The sequence below is a fragment of the Dendropsophus ebraccatus genome, chromosome 12, assembly GCF_027789765.1.
Source record: "Dendropsophus ebraccatus isolate aDenEbr1 chromosome 12, aDenEbr1.pat, whole genome shotgun sequence".
Lineage (NCBI taxonomy): Eukaryota > Metazoa > Chordata > Amphibia > Anura > Hylidae > Dendropsophus > Dendropsophus ebraccatus.
Window position 1 is genome coordinate 77,957,992 of NC_091465.1, and position 20,055 is coordinate 77,978,046.

A 20,055-nucleotide genomic window follows, 5' to 3' on the forward strand; every position below is an offset into this window, starting at 1 on the left:
AACTTGTTTTGCCATTTTGAAAAGAGTCTGTTACCAGGTGATGCCCTGTTTTTATTCAAGAAACATCGCCACACCTTCATTGTGTTTGGTACTGCAGCTCAGTTCCAAGTGCAATATCACACGTAAAAAGGTGTGGTGCTATATTAGAAGACGCCAGCCATGTTTTCTAATCCTTTACAACCCCTTCAAATTGCAGTGTCTATTAGTAGCTTAACAGGTAACATTACCGAACCCCTTAATGGTGCACTACAACACCACACGCCAGGCATCCTTGTTGACTTTGGGCTTATCAGCTAGAGACATATTGTAGGTTGCCTAGAGTACACATTTTATACAGGTGCCCCAACTATGAGTCCGGGGTGCCATTTAGCACCCGCTCAAGATATTTTCAATGGAGCATCTAATAAATGCAAAAAAATCTTACACAGTTTGTTTTGCTTTCGGCGCCTCCAAAAACATTTTGTATAAGATACGTTTAAAAGGGAAACATCTATTACAAAAACTAGAAGGGCCACCACAGTGGCGAGGGGCAGGTTAGGCAAGAGGATTAATAAAGGAAAGTCCCGGCACTCACCAAGTTCTTTTGTGTGCTTTATTGTGGTATTAACATCATAAAGGTACAGAAGTAGGAGGACGTGGCGTTTTGGCCTGTGGCCTTCATCAGGATCTGATGAAGGCCATAGGCCGAAACGCTGTGTCCTCCAACTTCTGTACCTGTTTGATGTGAATACCACAATAAAGCACACAAAAGAACTTGGTGAGTGCTGGGACTTTCCTTTATTATTATGCTTGCTGGGTCCAGTGCCTACCACGAGCACCACCACTACAGCAGAGTGCCGTCTTACCTCTATACTACAGGCAAAAGGATTAGGCATGTGAGATAATCGACTTGATCCCCGCTCATGGATAACTCTTGTGCAGTGGAGCCTGGTCTGGAGCCACATTCCCACATGACACTTTGTTCACTACATTCATCTTGAAGTTGTTCATTTTTCTTTCTTATGAATAAAAAAAAATGATGTTTTCATAAGGAACCTGTCATATTCCCCATATCTACAGGAATGCCTGCGGCTTTTTGTAACCTGAGACGTACAAGCACTAAAAAGAAAGTCTCACTTTTGCTTATACTGCAGGTTCTGTAGTCGCTCTGTAATGTATGTCTATATACAGCTTTCTTGGGCTCAAAAAGTAGAGGAAATCTAATCCCCCTGCTCTCTTGTTCTTCCTGGCATCATCTATTATACGTATTATATAAATGGATAGTATGGAGACCATAGTGAAATGTTGAACAATATCAGAATACTCTCTAGCCTCTGTTAAAGGAAAAGTGCCAAGAAAATTTTTAAAACATCACCGGCAGGCAGGGGTTGCGAAAATAATACAGAATGTATACTTACCCACCCCCGTTCCCCTGTAGTGCTGCCTTACTGATATTTGACAGCCATCAGCCTCTCGCAGCTCCCAGCTGATGGACTGCTGCTCAGCCAATCAATGGGGCGGGATACCACTCTGGTCACTGACTGGCTGAGCAGGCAATCCATCAGCAAGGCCGTGCTGTTTGCAGCAGCAGGAGCAGGAGCTGTGACATACCAGGCAGTTAGGAGAGAATTTCATCTTGAGGCAGTCTGAGAGCGGCACTGGGACAGGTAAGTGTACATTATGTTCCCACACACCCAGCCTGTTGGTGATTTTTTATTTTCACGAGACTTCCCCTTTAACAGTACATGTATTTGCTGTATCCTGTTAGCTGAATGCATCTACGGGCAAGGTTTCCCAGTACATGGAATTAACCACTACCATCCGTGAGAAGTTTAAGGTTAGGGCCAGTGGCGTAGCCACCGTGGTCGCGGGGGTCGCCGCCGCGACCGGGCCCGCCACAAGGGGGGCCCGCGGGGCCCCCCGATCAATCACTCTTGTGACCGCAAGCATTGTTTTGCTTGCGGTCACAAGAGTCTGGCTCCGTCTTTCCCACGGCTGCTGCGCGGCTGCCGGGGGTGTCGCGTCTTACCCCCGGCAGCGCGCGCATCCCAGAATTCCCTGCGCGCCTTGGGCCCTGACTTCTGGTTTCCGGCGCGCAGGGAGTTCTGGGATGCGCGCACTGCCGGGGATAAGACGCGACACCCCCGGCAGCTGCGCAGCAGCCGGGGACAGATCGAAGGAGTGAGGATCAACGTGGGAGCGCGATGTCAGGTGAGTTAAGTTTTGTTTTTTTATCAGCCTGTACGGGTGGGGGGGAAAGGAGGGGGCCATCTATGAGGGTGGGGGAAAGAGGGGGCCATCTATGAGGGTGGGGGGAAAGAGGGGGCCATCTATGAGGGGGGGGGGAAAGGAGGGGGGCATCTATGAGGGTGGGGGGAAAGGAGGGGGCATCTATGAGGGTGGGGGGAAAGAGGGGGCCATCTATGAGGGTGGGGGGAAAGAGGGGGCCATCTATGAGGGTGGGGGGAAAGAGGGGGCCATCTATGAGGGTGGGGGGAAAGGAGGGGGGCATCTATGAGGGTGGGGGGGAAGGAGGGGGGCATCTATGAGGGTGGGGGGAAGAGGGGGGCATTTATGAGGGTGGGGGGAAAGAGGGGGGCCATCTATGAGGGTGGGGGGAAAGAGGGGGCCATCTATGAGGGTGGGTGGAAAGAGGGGCCATCTATGAGGGTGGGGGGAAAGAGGGGCCATCTATGAGGGTGGGGGGAAAGAGGGGCCATCTATGAGGGTGGGGGGAAAGAGGGGCCATCTATGAGGGTAGGGGGAAAGAGGGGGGCCATCTATGAGGGGGGGGGGAAAGGGGACCATCTATAAGGGAGGGAGGAAGGGGACCATCTATAAAGGGGGGGAAAGGGGACCATCTATAAGGGAGGGGGGGAAAGGGGACCATCTATAAGGGAGGGGGGAAAGGGGACCATCTATAAGGGAGGGGGGGAAGGGGACCATCTATAAGGGAGGGGGGGGGGGAAGGGGACCATCTATAAGGGAGGGGGGGGAAGGGGACCATCTATAAGGGAGGGGGGGGAAGGGGACCATCTATAAGGGAGGGGGGGGGGAGGGGACCATCTATAAGGGAGGGGGGGGAAGGGGACCATCTATAAGGGGGGGGAAGGGGACCATCTATAAGGGAGGGTGGGGGGAGAGGGGGCCATCTATAAGGGAGGGTGGGGGGAGAGGGGGCCATCTATAAGGGAGGGTGGGGGGAGAGGGGGCCATCTATAAGGGAGGGGGTAGAGGGGGCCATCTATAAGGGAGGGGGTAGAGGGGGCCATCTATTTGGGGGGGGCAACATAGGGGGAGAGGGAATACACAGAGGGGGGCATATATTATTAGGAGGTCACATAGAGTCAGGGCTACCCACTAAATGAGGGTGTAAAGGGGACAGTACAGATGTGTAGAGAGATGAGGATGGTGTCAGAGTGTGGAGTCTGATATGTCTGTCTGGCAGATTCTGTGGATTCGTGGCTCGGAGAAGTTCTCATAACGGCCTAGGACGGATGGAGAAGAAGATGAAAAGGAAAGAACTCCGATCAGAGAAGACGTCTCCTGTGAGTCACCTGATATAACTGCACTGTAATGTATATGGTGTATAGAGCCTGTGTAGAGCTGGGGCCACCTCTATATGACTGGATGAGGTGATTTAGTGTACTGGATTTGGTCAGTAACAATATGGTGGTGATGGTAGTGGTTGTGGTGTGGCGGTAATGTTTCCTCCCTATATACTGGTATTACTGGTAATATTGGTCTCAGTATACAGGATTTGGTCGGTAACAGTATGGCGGTAATAGGTAATATCTGTCTTGGTGTGTGTGTGTATATATATATATATATATATATATATATATATATACAGTGGTACCTTGGTTTAAGAGTAACTTCGTTTAAGAGCGTTTTGGTTTAAGAGCTCACAGTTTTTCAAAATTGTGACTTGGTTTAAGAGCATTGCTTTGGTTTAAGAACTTCCTGTATTGGGTGGGAGCGCGAGTGGAGAAGGGGCATGGCCTGCATAGCGGGGTCTACAGCACTGTACTCTAAACACCTTCCAAATCATAGCATATCCCCTTCAGGCTGGGGCTTACATCAGGGGACAGGACTGTGGGGGGGGTAATCTCTCCATAGCTGTAACCTCTCTCTCCCCGGACAGAGAGTGCTGCATGTATGTGCCCCCATCTGCCCTGCTCATTCCTTCATGCTCCCTGCAGTCTCTGTCAGCCCTTGTGTTTCCCATCCTCTCCATTACTGTACAGTACAGAATAATAAATATATTTGGGGTGTGGAACCAATTGTCTGCATTTACATGATTTCTTATAGGAAAATTTGCTTTGGTTTAAGAGTGGATTTGGATTACAAGCACGGTCCTGGAACGAATTATGCTCATAATCCAAGGCACCACTGTATATATATATATATATATATATATATATATATATACACACACAACAATAGCATCACTTGGTCGTGAAAGGAGGGGGGGGGGGCCCAAGTTGGCCTCTGGCACCAGGGCCCAGAAGACATTAGCTACGCCCCTGGTTAGGGCTACATGGTGACAAGTGTTGCACTACAGCAAATTCCATTGCGGAACCAAAATGCATGGTCCTGCAAATTGTCAAGCAAATCTTAATCACATGAAACTTACATTGACTTGACAAATGGTGAGAAATTGCAAATTTCTAATTTTCGGAAAATGTCACAGTCGTTTTATATCAGATTTCACAATGCAACACCATTCCCTGACATTACGTACAATGTTGCAGTGGGACGCTGCGATCTTTGTGTCACTTAACCACTAGCTTCCATGTAGCCCTAGTGCAAGGAAGAACACTAACCATATAACTATATCATAAATAAAAATACAGGTGCTCAGATATGCCTTGTATACACCAATTTTAGTTGATGGTGGCATGCATGGGTTGTCTGCCATCTTGATTCCTATTACACAGAAATTTTCACTGTTGAGTATCATCTGAGACGCAGCTTCATCACATGTCCTTGTAATAAGTTTCTTTTTGTCAGTTCTTACACGCAGGAAAGAATTGTCAGACTGCATCTTATAGGACACAACAAGGGATCTGTACACAGAAAAGATAGGCAATGTGATGAGGGGAGTTGTATAACTCTGCAGCTAATCAGCATAATGACTCACCTACTATATCTCTGATCTCCTGGTCTCACGGGGTTGCATTGATCTTTTCAGCAGCATTCTGTATATGAAATGACAGTGTAAAGAGAGGGAGAAGGATGTACAATCTCTACCCCCACCCTTGTCTATGCCTACTAGGAGAACTGACCAGAACTTGGAGACAGTCCCTTCCTAACCTATTAGAATAGGAAAGAAAAGTTTGCTAGCTAAGAAGAATTATTTTTTGATATTTTTTTTGTCCATCTTTAGTGACATTTTTCCTTCTATAGACCCGTATAGTTAAAAAAAAAAAAAAAAAGTTGATGCTAGTGTTAATGTGTGTGTCTTTTCTGACATTTTTTTCTCACATTTTTTAATAGAAAAATCACATGACAAACGTGATGAAACAAATGCAGCTAGAAGAAAAATTTCAGCCCCTGAAAAAAAAAAAAAATCCAAAAATAGTTTGAAGGAAGTCTAATGGTGCGTTCACACCTACCGGATCCGCAGCAGATTTCATTTAAATAACTGAACACAGCATCACATCTGCACCATCCTGTAGGTGTGAACGCACCCTAAAGGATTAAAAAAAAGTCAATAAATCTTCCAGAAAGTGAGATAGGAAAAGCTTCCAGCGTTCCCGTACGAGGTTGGGAAATGTGTCCTTAAGAGATCTCTCATCATACTTGAGTCTGGAGTGTGTGCTCCGAGGAACCGGAAGGGTTAAGTCATGGAGCGGTAAAACCCCAGGGTGTCCTAATGGTAAATTGCAGCAGATCCTCTGCAAGTGTCCTAGGAAATTTGGACTTTCCCACAGAGAAAGCAATGAATCACTTGCCCGGGCAATGCCAACAGATAAACGAAAAATTCACAGATAATTCACAGCTCAAGCAGAAACAGGATCTGACCATAGATTCGGCTCATAAGGGTCGGTTGTCCTAGTAACACAATCTTAGATGTATTAGAGAATAAGGTCTCCATGACCACCTCCCTGCTGGACGGAGGGCAGTGCCGGGTCATGGGTTGGGTTTTCTAGTAAAAAGCCGGGCTGGTCACTACTCCTTGGACTAATCACTTCCTCCACAGACATGAAATCACTTTTGATGTAGCCAAGTGTTTCCTTAAACCTTGGGTGGGGTCTTCTGTTAACCCGTAGGATGACAATATGAACAACTCTCAAAACATGGCACCAAATTTTTACCATATGTTAAATTCTAAAAATTGTTTAGTTTCTGACTAAAAGAAAATTCTCTGAACAAGTCTGAGACAGGGCAGAAATATAAGATGTTTTCTATCGTAATATATCTCTGATTAATATGCCAGAAGAGACAAAGGAAACCTGGTGTGAGCCCTGCTGCTTCACTTGTGTCTTATTCAGTTAACCCCTTTAACTTTCTTTCTCTCTAGTCTTTCATGCTTTCCTAGCTTAACTTCCTGACTGGCGTACATCCTGTAAAAGGCTTTTTGTTCCTCCTGCTTGGGAGATAGAATTGGCTGAATTCCTGACTAGAGTGTTCACAGGCAAATAAAGTCTGTTACAGGATGTACACTAGACTGAAAGTTGGACTAATGAGGCAAAAGCAGAAGAACATAGGTTTCATCGTCAGACAGCTCCTTTAAGGCATTATACCATTATTATAACCTGTACATCATAGATGGCTTCACTTAAGGCGACCATGACATACAGGTATCATGACGACCCCAAAGACACAGGGGCTGTGGCAATGGGGTAAATAGTCGGAGGTAGCAGCAAAATACAAGCCATCACTGGGCTTTTATTGTTTTTAAAACTGCTTAAACAGTCAGTTTTTTTTTTTTTTTTTTTTGGGGGGGGGGGGGGTTAAACAAATTTTGCATAGCTCTAGAAACTCAGATAAAAATGCTTCCATCACCTGTCATCAGGTAACTCCACAACCCCCCACCCCACCCAAATCCTCTCACCCCACTCCAAACTGTCATTTACTCAAAAAAAATTGTATGGTCCCAGCACAGGTGTGCCACTAAGTTTCTTATGCACCAGGGCAAGGTAACACACTTAGGTTTACAGTGGGTTGAAGGAGAAGTGTATTATTTGTTTTCCCCACTAGCTGTTGTATTCTTTGTGTATAATATATTGAGCACAGCTGAAGGAAGCACAGCATGAAAAAGTATTTAGAACTAAACGTTACTGTTACATGTGATAGAATACTGCGAGGATAGGCCTTCTATCAAGCACATCTGTGAAGTCATTGGCCGCAACTGCAAAAAGAGCTGCCCGCAGCAGATTTGAAAGTTCCAAGTACATTCAGCATGGCAGGGCTTTCTTCAGACAACCATTAATAATCTTATTGATAGAATGCCAAAGCAAGTAAGTTCATGCACTGTATCCCTGTAAGTGCTTCTTATACTCAAATGCTGAATAAATCTAAATGTTTTGAATTTCTTGTTTCCATTCTTTATCATTTTCATATAATTAACATGTTTATCCATCCTGTAATGTCCATAATGTCATGCATTTTCTTCCTTCCTGGTGCTCCTATGTATGAGAATATAACTACTATAATACTGTTCCTATGTACAAGAATATAACTACTATAATACTGCCCCCTATATACAGGAATATAACTACTATAATACTGCTCCTATATACAGGAATATAACTACTATAATGCGGTTCAGGGAAGAAACAGAGTGCTGCACCTCACACCTATGGCTGATACTAGTGCCGCTAGGCTAAATAAAAAACACATCAGAATTTTGTGTATGAATTGATCAAGCCATACTAGCCTAGCGGCACTAGTATCAGCCATAGGTGTGAGGTGCAGCACTCTGTTTCTTCCCTGAACCGCATAACTACTATAATACTGCTCCCTATATACAAGAATATAACTACTATAATACTGCTCCTATATACAGGAATATAACTACTATAATACTGCTCCCTATATACAAGAATATAACTACTATAATACTGCTCCTATATACAGGAATATAACTACTATAATACTGTCCCCTATATACGAGAATATAACTACTATATCCAATCAAATAGACAGTATAAGGACATGACCCTAAACAGGAAACACCCAGTTGACTATTTAGTCGTACAGTTGTAGAAAGAATAATAGAGGAATGTCCCAACACAGAACTACATGAAGAAATATAGAGAAATCATCTATAATTGTCATGTCATAGTGAATCCAGGTATTTACTACAACAGAGAGTTCAGGAGCGGCCACTGGTTTCCTTTAAAATATTTTCGGGGCTGTGCCTGTGCCCTGACTCGACAAACCTTTACACTCCCAGGACTTCTAGAACAATGGCATTGCGATTACTCAGCAGAACCCAATGTCAGCCATAGCCTGGAGCCAGCATCATCTGCACTGTCCTGCAACTAACACTCAAAAATATTTACTTCGAGAAAAATGTATTCAGATCCCGAGCCCCAGGCTCCTCACCAACACCTGTCCCTGAAATGAGACATGTACTTTCAACGTCCCACAGTATATGGAGCAGCTGAGTCTTACTCATCTAGGACTGATTGTCTGACGTGTGAATTTTCTGTGTACTCACTTTCGGAGCTGCATTCTGAATTCTGCTGTTGTTACCAGGGAGAATTAAAGGGGAACTCTGGCGTAAATCTTTTTCTTTCAAATAAACTGGTTTCAGAACATATATAGATTTATCATTTATTTCTATTTAAAAATCTCCAGTCTTCCCATACATACTCCTATATACAGGAATATACCTACTATAATACTGCTCCTATATACAGGAATATAACTACTATAATACTGCTCCTATATACAAGAATATAACTACTATAATACTGCTCCTATATACAAGAATATAACTACTATAATACTGCTCCTATATACAAGAATATAATTACTATAATACTGCCCCCTATATACAGGAATATAACTACTATAATACTGCCCCTATATACAGGAATATAACTACTATAATACTGCCTCCTATATACAAGAATATAACTACTATAATACTGCCCCCTATATACAAGAATATAACTACTATAATACTGCTCCTATATACAGGAATATAACTACTATAATACTGCTCCTATATACAAGAATATAATTACTATAATACTGCCCCCTATATACAGGAATATAACTACTATAATACTGCTCCTGTATACAAGAATATAACTACTATAATACTGCCCCCTTTATACAGGAATATATCTACTATAATACTGCTCCTATATACAAGAATATACTACTATAATACTGCTCCTATATACAAGAATATAACTACTATAATACTGCTCCTATATACAGGAATATAACTACTATAATACTGCTCCTATATACAGGAATATAACTACTATAATACTGCTCCTATATACAGGAATATAACTACTATAATACTGCTCCTATATACAGGAATATACCTACTATAATACTGCTCCTATATACAAGAATATAACTACTATAATACTGCTCCTATATACAGGAATATACCTACTATAATACTGCTCCTATATACAAGAATATAACTACTATAATACGGTTCAGGGAAGAAAAAGAGTGCTGCACCTCACACCTATGGCTGATACTAGTACCTCTCGGCTGCATAAAAAACATCAGAATTCTGTATGTGAATTGATCAAGCCACACTGCCCCATGTACCTCGTGCAGGTATCTGATACACATGGGTCCCTACACTAAGTCCTTACTGTGCCAGTCAGCGACCACCACCCCCGCAGGCGTGCACAGTCAGGGAAGGGAGGCCATGGAACGGCCCTGCAACCCCCATGCCACAGGACCAGACCCAAAAATGCCACACCAAAACCCAGCCAGCACCACCGGCGGAGGAAGCTGCCCCCAAACAGCACAAGTCTGGATAAGGTATTGCACTCACCATAGCTATCAAAGATAGAATGGGACAGACAGGAGGGATTAAAACCATGAGCACTCAGATGTCTCCTGCTAATTGCGGTCATGTGGGTCTCACCAGGAGGAGTGCAAAACACGGAGAAAAGAGAGAAACAAAATACGGTTCAGGGAAGAAAAAGAGTGCTGCACCTCACACCTATGGCTGATACTAGTACCTCTCGGCTGCATAAAAAACATCAGAATTCTGTATGTGAATTGATCAAGCCACACTGCCCCATGTACCTCGTGCAGGTATCTGATACACATGGGTCCCTACACTAAGTCCTTACTGTGCCAGTCAGCGACCACCACCCCCGCAGGCGTGCACAGTCAGGGAAGGGAGGCCATGGAACGGCCCTGCAACCCCCATGCCACAGGACCAGACCCAAAAATGCCACACCAAAACCCAGCCAGCACCACCGGCGGAGGAAGCTGCCCCCAAACAGCACAAGTCTGGATAAGGTATTGCACTCACCATAGCTATCAAAGATAGAATGGGACAGACAGGAGGGATTAAAACCATGAGCACTCAGATGTCTCCTGCTAATTGCGGTCATGTGGGTCTCACCAGGAGGAGTGCAAAACACGGAGAAAAGAGAGAAACAAAATACGGTTCAGGGAAGAAAAAGAGTGCTGCACCTCACACCTATGGCTGATACTAGTACCTCTCGGCTGCATAAAAAACATCAGAATTCTGTATGTGAATTGATCAAGCCACACTGCCCCATGTACCTCGTGCAGGTATCTGATACACATGGGTCCCTACACTAAGTCCTTACTGTGCCAGTCAGCGACCACCACCCCCGCAGGCGTGCACAGTCAGGGAAGGGAGGCCATGGAACGGCCCTGCAACCCCCATGCCACAGGACCAGACCCAAAAATGCCACACCAAAACCCAGCCAGCACCACCGGCGGAGGAAGCTGCCCCCAAACAGCACAAGTCTGGATAAGGTATTGCACTCACCATAGCTATCAAAGATAGAATGGGACAGACAGGAGGGATTAAAACCATGAGCACTCAGATGTCTCCTGCTAATTGCGGTCATGTGGGTCTCACCAGGAGGAGTGCAAAACACGGAGAAAAGAGAGAAACAAAATACGGTTCAGGGAAGAAAAAGAGTGCTGCACCTCACACCTATGGCTGATACTAGTACCTCTCGGCTGCATAAAAAACATCAGAATTCTGTATGTGAATTGATCAAGCCACACTGCCCCATGTACCTCGTGCAGGTATCTGATACACATGGGTCCCTACACTAAGTCCTTACTGTGCCAGTCAGCGACCACCACCCCCGCAGGCGTGCACAGTCAGGGAAGGGAGGCCATGGAACGGCCCTGCAACCCCCATGCCACAGGACCAGACCCAAAAATGCCACACCAAAACCCAGCCAGCACCACCGGCGGAGGAAGCTGCCCCCAAACAGCACAAGTCTGGATAAGGTATTGCACTCACCATAGCTATCAAAGATAGAATGGGACAGACAGGAGGGATTAAAACCATGAGCACTCAGATGTCTCCTGCTAATTGCGGTCATGTGGGTCTCACCAGGAGGAGTGCAAAACACGGAGAAAAGAGAGAAACAAAATACGGTTCAGGGAAGAAAAAGAGTGCTGCACCTCACACCTATGGCTGATACTAGTACCTCTCGGCTGCATAAAAAACATCAGAATTCTGTATGTGAATTGATCAAGCCACACTGCCCCATGTACCTCGTGCAGGTATCTGATACACATGGGTCCCTACACTAAGTCCTTACTGTGCCAGTCAGCGACCATCACCCCCGCAGGCGTGCACAGTCAGGGAAGGGAGGCCATGGAACGGCCCTGCAACCCCCATGCCACAGGACCAGACCCAAAAATGCCACACCAAAACCCAGCCAGCACCACCGGCGGAGGAAGCTGCCCCCAAACAGCACAAGTCTTGATAAGGTATTGCACTCACCATAGCTATCAAAGATAGAATGGGACAGACAGGAGGGATTAAAACCATGAGCACTCAGATGTCTCCTGCTAATTGCGGTCATGTGGGTCTCACCAGGAGGAGTGCAAAACACGGAGAAAAGAGAGAAACAAAATACGGTTCAGGGAAGAAAAAGAGTGCTGCACCTCACACCTATGGCTGATACTAGTACCTCTCGGCTGCATAAAAAACATCAGAATTCTGTATGTGAATTGATCAAGCCACTCTGCCCCATGTACCTCGTGTTTTTGGGTCTGGTCCTGTGGCATGGGGGTCGCAGGGCCGTCCCATGGCCCCCGTTCCCTGGCTGTGCACGCCTGCGGGGTTGGTGGCCACTGACTGGCACGGTGTGGACTTAGTGTAGGGACCCATGTGTATCAGATACCGGCACGAGGTACATGGGGCAGTATGGCTTGATCAATTCATACACAAAATTCTGATGTGTTTTTTATTTAGCCAAGCGGCACTAGTATCAGCCATAGGTGTGAGGTGCAGCACTCTGTTTCTTCCCTGAACCGCATTTTGCTTCTCTCTTTTCTCCGTGTTTTGCACTCCTCCTGGTGAGACCCACATGACCGCAATTAGCAGGAGACACCTGAGTGCACATGGTTTTAATCCCTCCTGTTTTTTTCCCATTCTGTTTGCTGCAGCTATGGTGAGCGCAATACCTTATCCAGACTTGTGCTGCTTGGGGGCGACCTTCTCCGCCGGCGGTGCTGGCCGGGTTCTGGTGTGGTGTTTTTGGGTCTGGTCCTGTGGCATGGGGGTCGCAGGGCCGTCCCATGGCCCCCGTTCCCTGGCTGTGCACGCCTGCGGGGTTGGTGGCCACTGACTGGCACGGTGTGGACTTAGTGTAGGGACCCATGTGTATCAGATACCGGCACGAGGTACATGGGGCAGTATGGCTTGATCAATTCATACACAAAATTCTGATGTGTTTTTTATTTAGCCAAGCGGCACTAGTATCAGCCATAGGTGTGAGGTGCAGCACTCTGTTTCTTCCCTGAACCGCATAACTACTATAATACTGCCACCTATATACAAGAATATAACTACTATAATACTGCTCCTATATACAGGAATATAACTAGTATAATACTGCTCCTATATACAGGAATATAACTACTATAATACTGCTCCTGTATACAAGAATATAACTACTATAATACTGCCCAATGTGGTGGAAAAATTATAACTAATACTGACAATCGTTATGTGAGGTTAAGAAAACATACAAGGCTTTATAAACATCCTGTGTGCAACATAAACGTTACTCATTGTTTGTTCCTTCTAGTAGGCTGATCCACAACAGTTACCGGTATACGTAGAGAGTGACGTTGTAGCTCCGTCAGCAGATACTGCCCATCAGGGAGTATTACAGGGCGGAGGGGATTACTGCCTGACACCTGCAGGCAAAAATAACAAATAAAAACATCACATGACTAAATATAGATCTCAAAACAATTGAAGTGATTGATATGGTACCTGGTCTAAAATATAGTAAAAACATCAATGTAATACAAAGGGCTTACACAAGTATATCTCTGATAATAGGGATAGTACTATTTTTTCCAAAAACAGTGCCCCCCCTATGTCTATGGCTGTGTCTGGTACTGCCGCTCATATAAGATGTAATACCAGACACCGCCACATGGACAGAAACAGCACTATAGATCCAAATTCTATACCATTCTATTTTGGAACTATTACAAATAATTAATAGCGCCATATACTGCAATCTGCGGGTTTAAGTGATATCAACTATTTTTTGCTTATTTCTATGTTTTCCTCTTAAAATAAATATGATGCTTTTCCAAACACTGCGGGAAGGATGGTCACTCATGACTCATCTCCCGTCACCTTGGATATGGCGGAGGAGACAGATCTACTAGCTGTGAATCCCTGGTATCATCTTGGAGGATCCTTAATTACTGACATGATTTCTTGCGCGGAAAATTAGTCGCAATTAATGCGCTAAGTGCTGCAAAATATTTACAATGGCTTGGAAACCCCGGGAAAATATAGATGGATTCCCTAAAGACCTATGGGCTGGCGGCCTCTAGTGGTGGGAGATGGCATTGCACATCAATAAGTGAAAAAAATTAAAGGGGTTGTCCAACATTTAAAAAAAAGAAAAATCCTTTTTCTTCCAGAAACAACATGACTCTTGTCTCCAGTTTGGGTGTTGGTTTGGTAACTCAGTTTTATTGAAGTAAATGGAGCTTAATTGCAAACCGCACCTGAACTGGAGACAAGAGTCGTGTTGTCTCTAGAATAAAGTGGACCTTTTTTTTCCAAAAGCTGGAGAATCCCTTTAGATTGTACAGCCGAAATCCAATAGGATCCAGATTGCTGGGAGTGCATTGCCCCCCCTCCTCCCAAAAAATTTAATTTTTATTTTTTATTTTATGCAGAAATCAATAGTACAGGCGATTTTAAGAAACTTTGTAATTGGGTTTATTAGCCGAAAAATGCATTTTTATCATGAAAAAGCAGTTTGAAGCTCTGCCCCCCCACCCCTCTTCATGGTTTTCTATGGAGAGGGGAGGGGTGGAGGGAGATGAGGCACCAAAACAGGACAACAAAGAGTTAATTTACAGCTACATCGCCTTTTTATTTTTAGGAAGATTCTTTTAGCAGTGGGGGGGGGGGGGCTCCTTTTAGTGATTTTCATATCTGTATTGGGTCTGTATCTTACCATTGCTCCTGCCTAGTGTGAATAGTGTTCTAGGAGAGCTGACCAAATTTGTCTTTTATTCTGGATATGGGAGGGAATGAGGGGTGGGGGGGCAGAGAGTGGTATAACCTCCAGCAATCTCACACCTGTCTGACATCTTCTGGATAGGACAGATGATAAAGTTGGATGACCACTCCTTTAAGACCGCCATCATTTTTATAAAGACGCAGCTGAATGGAACAGCTGGCAGAAGGAGACTCGGTAACTCTTTCATCTCTCTGTATATATATATACCTACATGACCGGCTTGTAATATTTTTAAAACCTTATGAATCAGACGAGAACATTCAGTATTTCTCCGCACCGACTGTATCTATAGAAACTGAATGTACAGAAGGGCAGAGCGCGGGGCGAGGAGCTGCGGGAGATCTACCTGTGCCATAAATCAGAACGGCCTTTTATTAAATGTCACCCCCCTCCCCGGCAGCATGACGTGTGACTCGGTGACCACATTGACCTAGGTTTACTTTACTCTCCCAGTCCTGCAAACAATTCCATCCTTTCACAACAAATTGAAAAAAGTCTTTGCTTTTATTTGGAATTGTAATAAAATCGCATATACACCATTAATAACTGTCGGACAAGACAGTTATCTCTCCCGTCTGCTCAGGTGGTGGTGGTTTATCTCTCCGAGAACAGATGGGTCGGGCAGTGAAACTCCATCACATGTTTTCCTACCCCACTCCACCCCGCCCCCCCCCCCCCCCACACACTTCAGAAGAAGCAGGATGTCTTTGTCCACTATGGTCTATGGAAGGAGGAGGGGTCAAGGGGGATGACTGAGCACAGAGAGGAGAAAAGGCAGCCCTGCAAAACACATCATCCTGCAATCTTCTCTCACCAAGCTCCCAGACAAGCACCGACCTTTCTGACCTGTGAAGCCAGTGTTTTATGTGCCAAGACAGTCTGCAAACTGCTGGGTTGCTTTTCTCCTCCTCCTGCTTACTCATCCCCCCTCCATAGGTTATAATGGACTCAGCAAACCAGTCTTTACTTTGCTTCTCTGTTATGACGATTTATAACGCACAGATATGAAGTTCAGAGCTCAGAGGGTGCTCCCAATGAAGCTCTTTTCTATTTGGCAAGACGTTAGCAGCAAAAAAGAGGTAATCTACTCAAAATTGACTCTTAAAATGTTGCTACCCCGGAACTCAACATAGTAATAATTCTTACCTTGCCACCCTCCCCCAATGTCCTCCTACATTATCTTCTGTCCCTGGCCGAACCATCCTGCCTCACCTCACAGAGACATTTTACGGCACCAATTGCACTTTATTATACATCCTACATTTCACCATAAACTATAATGCAGAAGTATATATATATACAGCGGTGCCTTGGATTACGAGCATAATTGGTTCCAGGACCGTGCTTGTAATCCAAATCCACTATTAAACCAAAGCAAATTTTCCCATAAGATATCACTGATATGCAGACAATTGGTTCCACACTCCAAAAATAATAATTTATTACTCTAAATAACGTGAAACAAATGAAACAAACATTCAGAACCAGCAGAATCTGTGATATTATAAGTTACTGTACAGTAATAGAGAGGATGGGAAACACAAGGGCGGACAGAGACTGTAGGGAACATGAAGGAATGAGCAGGACAGATGTGGGCACATACATACAGCACTCTCTGTCCGGGGAGAGAGGGGTTACAGCTATGGAGAGATTCCCCCCACAGTCCTGTCCCCTGATGTAAGCCCCAGCCTGAAGTGGATCTGCTATGATTTGGAAGGTGAGGGAGACTTCCTGGGTCAGAGTAAAGGGCTGTAGACCCCGCTATGCAGACCATGTCCCTCCTCCACTCCCCCTCCCACCCAGTACAGGGGGCTCTTACACCAAAGCAATGCTCTTAAACCAATTCACAATTATGAAAAACTGTGAGCTCTTAAACCGAGGTACCACTGTATATAGATATGAGGTGAGGTGAACACTCAGAAACTACACAAACTTGAGTAGAGGGTTATTTTTACGTTGTTCGCCACACTGTAAGAGTGACATATTATCAGTATTCTTTAGGACGATTACAATGATACCCATTTTGTATATATTTTCTATGTTTTACTGTAATTTAAAAAAAAATTTAAAACTTTTTACAAAAAATGCTTTAAATCACCACATTCTGACCCCATATTTGTGACCAAAAAAAGGCAATTGTGGCATCTAGTTTTTTCCCCCCCATGTGGGATTGATTATATTATATTTTAATAGGGAGGTGAGATAAACTTTTATTATGGGATGAATTTATTTATATTTAATTTTTTTTTGTAGTGTCCCTAAGGGGACATCTATGAGCAATATCTTGATTGCTCATAGAGATCAATGCAGTAAATATATACTGCACTAATCCATCACCTCAGCACTAGATTGCTGCAGGTTGCTGTAGACAGGTTCAAACAAATGCTGAATCAGGCAGCTCGGGCTGCGCTAACAACAAAACGACTCCCCATGATCTCATTGCAGGGGGCTGATTCAGACCACTGCACCATCAATGAAGGGTGTCTGGGACATTTAAATGCCACTGTTAATTTTGAGAGAGACATTTAAATGCTTGAATAGCCTATGGTTATAGGAGGGAGGAGATGAGAAGGAAGCCTTGATTTACCTTTGGATCATTTTTGGATGACAGGCTGGCTCAGCTTTCAGAAACAGACCTAAAGCTCTGTCTCCTGCACTTACCACATGCCCTGCCTCCACTTTCTGTCTTCTGTCCTGGCCTAGCTGTTACTAGAGACAGAATTCCCCTAACAACAAGCAGTGGACAGTAGATTGCAGATAAAAGAGACACCCAGTGGCCAAGACTTTGAGGGTAAGGGTAAATGATTTACAAATATCACATTTTGAAACAACAGCATCTATTTAACCCTTTAACCCCTTATACGTCAGTCTGAACACAAAGATATCCATGTTTACATCGTTTTGTTTTGGTTTTTGCAAATATTTGTGTTTAAAATGGCCCTATTGTGACTCTTATAACAGTCTTATTTTTTCACCTATGAGGCTGTTTGGGGTGTCACTATCTCTAGTTTTTATTGCTATTAAATTTGTGTAGCTCAGAGGTCTTGGCTACTTTTTATTTCATATATATATATATATATATATATATATATATATATATATATATAGTAACAAAAAATCAGCAGCCCTGGTGTTTTTTCCCCCTCTTTTTGTTTATCCCGTTAACCTAGCGGGAACAATATTATTATATTTTAATGGAGGTAATTATTATACTTCCGGCAGTCAGAGAAATAGATCAGGGCCCCCGCAGTCACAGTATATATTGGTCTGTATAATGGTTAGGTAGGTTGTATATATTCCAGTAACATCCACATTATGCCAGGGCACAAGGTTTCCAGCAGACCATTGCCCCACCATCTTGTCTCCTTCCTATAGTGCATCCTGGTGCCATCTCTTCTCCAGGTAAGTGACGCACACGCTCCAGGACATCTGCAGGATATAAAACGCGATCCATCAAATCCGGCATCTTGATCTATTGCTTCAGTTCTAATGCTGATGTACCCACGGTAGCCACTTTCAGCAGTAAAACACGGGTCAGTATGGGCCTTCTGACCGATACACAACGAGCAGTGATGCCCTGTGTGACCTGGCGCCTTTCTATCATAGCCAGCAGCCGGTACTTTTACCAATCTGCTCCATAGTAGCTATTCACTACTGTATACTATTTCTGTTTCCAGTGTTTTACCAATTCATAGTAATGACCACTAGATGGGGCTAGATAGCTGTTTAAGACTGGCCACATAGGAGACATTGCAGGGAAAGGGTGCACTGAGATCTGCAGCTGCCGAAGATGATGATGATGATGATGATGATGCAGGTCTTCCACTTCTGTATCACTAGGCAGAATTGTCATTCAGGAATGTAAAAAAGCGGAAAATTATAACAGCAGCCATGGCGATCGTCACCAAGCTTTCCTGGATCTTGTTCTTATTAATGGGATTTTTTTTATTATTATTTAAATTTTTTAAATATATATTATTATAGGATAGGAGAAGAGTCAGATGAACATTGAACACTGTGATATCATAGGATCAATAGGCAGATGTGCCTCTCAGGGGACTGGGAAAGCTGAGTGACAGTATTACTGGCCTTTCATCTTTAAGGTGAGGATCTCCCATTTAGTTTTTCATTTAAGATTATAATAATTCCTAGTTTACGCATTACCAGGAAAATTTGCAGCTCAGTGTCCTGGGAAAGTTGGGTGGCAATTGGTTGATAATTTTATGGCAATGATCCAGTCATGTCCGGCCAGTCCTGGGCATGACAATGATGATGATGATGGCAATCGGGACATTTATAGTGGCCAATAAATTCTCTCTGACAGTAAATCTGCAGCATCAGGGAAGTCTAGGAGATCTGTGCCATCACAGCGCCATCTGGTGGCTGAATACAAACATAGCAGCTTACAGATCCTGGTTCGTTGGTGTGAGCTGGGAATCTGGAAGCTAGAGGATGGATTGTGGGGGGCCTGATAGATCTGGGGATCAGTCTAGGGGAAGGGATGTTCAAAGTGACATAATAACCAAGTATAACAAGGGTCATGTGTACATGGCAGCTTCAGGTACTTGTGAAAGGCTAATGCTGCGATTACACGGAGCGATAATTCGCCCGATCGTACCATTAACGTCTAAACACTGATTGTTTTTTTAGAACAATCAGTGTTTAGACGGAACGATATATCGTACAGAAAAATCGTTTTGCAATCGCTTAAGTCTATCTCGCACCTAGGTAAAATCGGGGAACGACTGTTTACACGGAACGATCTGCGAATTTTTTGCGAACGACGATTTTAGAAAATGTTGTAAGATCAAAATGAACAATTTCTCGCTCGTTGCTTGATCGCTCGCTGCGTCTACACATACGATTATCGTTCGAATTCGATCGTTATTGCGCAAATTCGCACGATAATCGTTCCGTGTAAACGCAGCATTAGATACGCCAGCTTAGCAGAAAGTATCAAATATGATGGCATTAGATACAACCCAGGAGACAGCGTTACACAGTCCAGAAGTCAGTTTTATACCTGAAAGGGTAATGCTGCGTTTACACGGACCGATTATCGTTCGAATTTTCGCATAAACAATCGCATTTGAGCGATAATCGTTCCGTGTAAACACAGCAAACGATCAAACGACGAGCGAGAAATCATTCATTTTGATCTTAACATCAACATGTTCTTAAATCGTCGTTCGTCGAAAATTCGCAGATCGCTTTGTGTAAAAAGTCTTTCACCGATTTACCCTACGTAAATAATGGGCTTAAGCGATCTTAAAAACGATCGCAATAACGATTTTCCTTACGAATTTTCTAACGATTTTTCTAACGATTTATTCGTCTAAATGCTGATCGTTAT

At 44.2% G+C, this 20,055-nt stretch overlaps 1 long non-coding RNA gene across 1 annotated transcript; it reads right to left on the reverse strand.

Annotated features, from left to right (window-relative positions):
- Positions 1-861: 861 nt before the first annotated feature.
- LOC138769393 (uncharacterized) lies at positions 862-13,344 on the reverse strand. The gene is made up of 3 exons (XR_011359249.1): positions 13,255-13,344; positions 5,123-5,180; positions 862-998 (listed from the first exon to the last, which is right to left on the reverse strand). It is a non-coding gene; the product is annotated as an uncharacterized lncRNA (long non-coding RNA).
- Positions 13,345-20,055: the final 6,711 nt, after the last annotated feature.